This window comes from Centruroides vittatus, unplaced genomic scaffold, assembly GCF_030686945.1.
Source record: "Centruroides vittatus isolate TY-2023 unplaced genomic scaffold, ASM3068694v2 contig_1157, whole genome shotgun sequence".
Lineage (NCBI taxonomy): Eukaryota > Metazoa > Arthropoda > Arachnida > Scorpiones > Buthidae > Centruroides > Centruroides vittatus.
This window is the reverse complement of record NW_027120743.1, coordinates 538,450-544,686: the sequence shown is the minus strand read 5'-3', so window position 1 is coordinate 544,686 and position 6,237 is coordinate 538,450.

Sequence of the window (6,237 nt, the reverse complement as noted above, 5' to 3'; positions counted from 1 at the left end):
TTGGCTACAAAATATTTTTATTAAATTAATGTACTGTCAATTAGAAAAAACACAAAAACATTGGCATGATAATCATACGTAATTGATGCAGAACAACAAAAATTGCTACTACTGCAACATAGTATTTTTGTTCACATAAACTCTTTTTGCATAACTTATTTGGCACTGATTTTAACTGTTACTCAATCAAAATGATCAAAATGAGCACTGTTCTCACTGATACAAGCATCTGCTCTGCTCAAAGAACTTATAGATCATGGCTACATAGGTCACTATGACATCTTTTGATAGGTGTTTAACTGAAAATGAAAACTTTTCTGAAATAAGAATGTAAACACAAATGTAATACACGTCTGAATAAAAAAATATTGAGAGGAAACAAACAGCTTGTAATAAGATTTTGCCTACTTCAGGGTTAATCTGTATAAATATGGAAGGATGGGCCAAAGAAAATGAATTGTTGGGTTTTGAGTCAATATACAAAATAAAGTGTATTTGTTGTGTACCTTGGTTCTACCTTTAATTTTACAATATGATATAAAATAAAAGTATATCAGAAGGTGGACAGTTTGCCAGTACGAAAATAACGGATATGTTCCACGTGGACCGATACCTACGTTCCCACTTTCAATATAATTTTACGGTCTGTGACGATGTTCTTAGGAAAAATATTTGAAACAGAATTATCTTATTTTTTGCATTTAATAGAATCTAAATTAAAAAATACCATGTTCTGTTTAAAAAATTTTGACTTTTGACCAAAATAGCACATTTCTGGCCAATTGAAAGTCAAAAATATTACCATTCAATAGAGCTTATCCAATTTACCTATTAAAATTTTCAGGATTGATGAAACTTATACATTCCTTTTAAAATGAAGAAAATTAAATGGCTGTGTCACTGTATGTAAATTAAATGTATTTTGTATTTCACTAGAAAACAGTACAATAAACTTTTTAAATTTATAACATTTATTCGATTATTTTTAAAAACAGTATTGTTTTTTATTTAAACACAATATACATCAATATACAGTAAATAATTTTTTTAAAGCCAATACAACAATCACCTAGCTCCTTTTGATGTGTGTGGCGCACGATATTTGATAATTGTTAAATAAATTATTGAATATCGTGGAATCTTGCACACATTTAAATTCTATGATACTCTGGGACGTCTGGAAGTAAAAAACAGAAACAACCGAAATAGAATAAATGAAAGTTACGCACTGTATCTTATTGCATATGATATAAATTACAAATTTTGGAAAGATTTTTAAAAAAAAACCAAAAATTGTGCAAGTTTTTGTGTTATACAATCTTGGCAGAAGTTTATTCATGTCAGCATCACTGAAGTATTGTTAAATTGTATTCAAGCATAAGCTGAAAAAGAAGAAATGAAAATCTAACTAGCTTAAGGGACAATGTTTAACCTGATTCATAGACTTTAGTTTCTGAATTATATATATATATTTGTAGCTCACATTACTGAACTGTAAATGGATGTTAGTGTTAAAAAGTTGAATTTGGTACATACTGGTTAAAGTAACAAAACTAGAGTGACGTAAATTCATTCTAAAATTGTGTTTAATCATAGTTACTTGAAATTTTTGAGTTAAATATTACAGCTTATATTTAATTGTAAAATGTATTTGACTAGTCTCAATGTTAACTTAATTTCGATTTAACCTAATGCAATAAATTATTTTTGTAAAAAAATTTTTGTATCACATTTTATTGATGTAGACATTAAGTTTTTTTAATCAAAGAAATGCATAAAAGGAATGCTTAATTACACTGGACAACAATGATTTTGTTTTGGGCTCAAAATTAGCATATTCTTATGTATTTTCATCTGCTGAATTCAAAAATCACTATAAAAATGACCGATTAGCTCTTGCTTTGGAGAAGCAGTTCCCAACCAGTGGTCCGCAAGAGCTAAAATATGGTCTGCGAAAGATTTAAAACTTTTATTCATTTCAAACTATAATTTTAAATGATTGACGTAATCTAAATAATACAAAATATATAAGAAAGATTTTATAGTCTTCTTCTTCTTCCTCAGCTTTTCCCACTCTATGTAGGGTTGCTGTTTCTGATGAGTCGCCTCCACTGCTCCCTGTCTTGGGCTGCCTCCACATTCAGATGCCTCCCTCTCAAGTCCTCCGCCACAAGATCCATCCACCGTCTCCGCGGTCGTCCCCGCCTCCTCCTCCCCCTCACTGACATCTGCATAACCCTTCTTCCCACATACTCTTCTTCTCTTCGTACCACATGACCAAACCACTTCAACCTTGCCTCCTGTATCTTTGCTTCTATGTTCGTAACTTTCACAGTCCCCCTCACACATTCATTTCGAATGTGATCCCTTCTCGTAACCCCACACATCCAGCGGAGCATCCTCATCTCCGCCACCTCCATCCTTTTGACATGGGTTTTCCTCAAGCTCACAGTCTCAATAGCATACAGCATAGCTGGTCTCACCACCACCCGATAAACTTTCCCTTTCAACCTAAGCGGCACCCTCTTATCACATAACACACCTGACATATCCCTCCAATTCCTCCAGCCAGCCTGAATCCTGCCTGTCACCTCCTTATCCACACCTCCATCCTCCGCCACAGTTGACCCCAGGTACTTAAAGGTATTGACTCTGCGAAATACGTCTCCCCTCAACTCCAGATCCCTCTCCCGGGCACCATCCACCTCCCCACTACACATATACACTGTTTTACTCCTACTCACCCTCAAGCCCCTCCCTTCCAACGTGCCCAACCACCTTTCCAATTTAACCCTCAGCTCCTCTTTAGTCTCGGTGCACAGAACGATATCATCTGCATACAACATGGTCCAAGGCGCCTCTTCTCTGACCCCGTCCGTGATCACCTCCATCAGCATGTTAAACAAGAAGGGGCTCAGTGCTGACCCCTGATGTAAACCAACTCCCACCTTGAAGCACCGGGACACTCCAACACAGCTCCTAACCTTTGTGGCCACATCCCTATACAGTTCCTGTATCAATCTAACATACTTTTCAGGAACTAGCTTTTCCCTTAGACACCTCCAGAGTTCTTGTCTAGGCACCGTATCATAAGCTTTCTCCAGGTCAATGAATGCCATATGCAGCTGGGTTTGCTTCTCCCAATATTTTTCCAACATTTGCCGAAGGGCAAAAATGGCATCGACTGTTGACCGTCCTGGCATGAATCCAAACTGCTCTCCTGCAATGGTCACCTCTGCTCTCAACCTTCTGTCTAAAACCCTTTCCAAAATCTTCATCGTGTGGGACATCAACTTTATTCCTCTATAGTTTTTACACTCTTGAACATCCCCTTTTCCTTTGTAGATAGGTACAAGTATACTTTCTCTCCATTCGTTAGGTATTTCCTCCTGCTCAAAGACTTTTCTGAATAGGTCCCATAGCAGGTCAATGCCCTTCCTCCCCAATGACTTCCACACCTCTACAGGAATTCCATCCGGGCCCTCCGCTTTACCGTTCTTCATCCTCTTTAGGGCCCTTTCCACTTCTTCTCTGGTTACCATCTGTACCATGCCCATGTTTTGGCTTCCTTCCTCTCTGTTCTTTGTTTCATTCTCTGTATTCAAAAGTCCCTCAAAGTATGCCCTCCATCCTTCTCGTATGTCGTTCTCCCTTCGAAGGACCGTCCCCGTTGTGTCCTTGATCTGCCTTACATGCGAGATGTCCTTCGTTGCCCTATTCCTGATTTTGGCTAAACGATATATTTTCTTCTGTCCTTCCCTTGTATCCAACTCCTCGTATAAATTCGCATATGCTCCTGCCTTTGCCTGTGCCACTACTCTCTTAGCTTCACGCTTTGCCGTTTTATACGCAAATCTATCTTCCTCAGTACGTGACCTGTCCCACTTCCGTTTTGCCTCCTTCTTTACCTGAACAACTTGTTGCACATTTTCATTCCACCACCAACCTTCCTTTTGCACCCTAATCTTTCCAGATGTTACACCAAGCACCTCCTCCGCACAGTTCCTGATAGCCTGGGCATTATATGCCCACCAGTCCTGCACCCCCTCCCATTCTTGCGAGATTTGTAGCAGCACCCTCTCCACATACTCCGCCCTCGCCCTCTCCTCCCTCAAACGAAACCACTTGATTTTCTTCATCTGTGTATTTCCACTTTTCCTATACATTCTTAACTTCATGTCTATGCACATCAACCGATGTTGCGCCGATACCTGATCTGTTGGTATAACCTTACAGTTTATCACCGTCGCAAGGTGCTCTCGTCTAGTAAGGATATAGTCAATCTGCGAACTATGAGGCCCACTGTTGAAAGTTATCAGATGACTGTCCTGCTTGGTGAAAAACGAATTCACAATCCCCAGATCAAAAGCCACAGCAAAACCCAATATACTCTCCCCCTCCTTGTTGGGTTCCCCAACCCCATGGCCTCCATGGATCCTTTCATAGCCCATGTTCCGCCCCCCTATGTGCCCATTGAAGTCGCCTCCCACAATTACTCTCTCCCCTCCTTCCAGTGTCCTCATTTCTTCATCCAATTCACTCCAAAAACATTCTTTCTCCCCTGTTGCACATCCTACCTGGGGTGCGTACACTCTAAACACCACAAGTAGATCATCTCCAAAACTCAGTTTCATTCGCATCATCCTATCACCTCTCCTGTACACCTCTAGTACCTCGCTCCTCCACTTGCCAGCCACCACTATTCCAACTCCATTTCTTCCATTCCTGTTTGCACTGCTATAAAACAATTTACATCCATCTCCAAGTTCCTTCGCCTTGTCTCCCCTCCACCTCGTTTCTTGCACGCACAGTACATCAATCCTCCTTTTCCGCATCATATCCACCACCTCCATTCCTCTTCCCGTCATACTTCCCACATTCAGTGTCCCCACTCTCAACACCTTTTCCTCATGTAGGGCTTGCTTCTTTAACCTCATCCGCCACTGGTGAGGTAGCCCTTGCCCACTTTTCGCAGTTTTAGGGCGATCTAGCTGCGCGTCGCCTACAGGGTACGCCCTAGTTCTCCTTCTATCACAGTTTCTGAGACTCATCATGTAGTTTTGGCAAGATGTTTTATGGCCGGATGCCCTTCCTGACGCCAACCCTCCTCCTTTATCCGGGCTTGGGACCGGCAACAGCCATTTTCAGGGCTGCGTAAAAGACAATAAATATTCGATAAAATCGATTAATTTTTATAGTAAAATTTGTAAAAAAATGTTTCATTACAAAATAGTGTATCTTCAATTATTTCAAATTTTCATTGGTGTTTTTCCTGTAAAACTACACTCTATTATAGAATATATATTTTTCTGATATAAGATATTTCATTTACTTTTGTATAAAATTATTATACATATAAAAACATTTTTAAAGAGCAGAACATCTGGTTGCAATTATCAAGCTTTAAAAGTGTATACATTTATTACACTGTCACTGTTGGAGGAAAAATGTCACTACACTGTAAATAGTTTTTAAAAATAACGAACTTACTGGAACTGGTATAATAAAGAGAAAACAACACCTTTCTTTCAAAAATTCCAGCAAACTTTAATCATATAAAAATGTTTTCAACTGATTTCATCAGTCTTCTTCAGTTACTCGAGCAAAAAATAAAAAGAACAAACTAATAATTCAAATTTACAAAATCATGAGAATGGAAAGAATTTTTGCGATTGCGCAGACTATGTAAAAAACGATATACCGAAAAACAGTAATAAAAATGCAGATTCTTGACAAACTATATATAATATCCCATTCTTACATTATCCAATGAACGATTTCCAGGCAGATGACAGCCCATCTGCGTCCCTGTGGTTGATGCAATGGGACGTTAATTGTGCCTTATATATTTCTAATTTCTCCATGTGTCTAACGGCCTGTTTAGACCTAGTGGCTTTTATGATGGAAGCACTATCCCAGTGTACTGTGATCTCCTGTTGCTTAGCAAATGCTGCTAGGACTGTGCTGTCAACAGTCCTATTAACAGATTGCTTATGTTCTTTAATAGATTTTATGAGTGTTTTTCTTTGAACAATTGTAGAATATCTCACTCTTAGTAGTGCTCTTGCTTGGTCAAGTCAAATTCCTGGTTTTGGAGTGCTTTTGAAGTTAATATTATACTGGTTATACCAAAATGCCACGAAAATGTGTTAATTCAGAGAACAATTTTTGTTACATTTGTGGTGAAATAACATTTTCGTCACAGAAACGCAATCTGATGCCTCTCATGAAGACTGC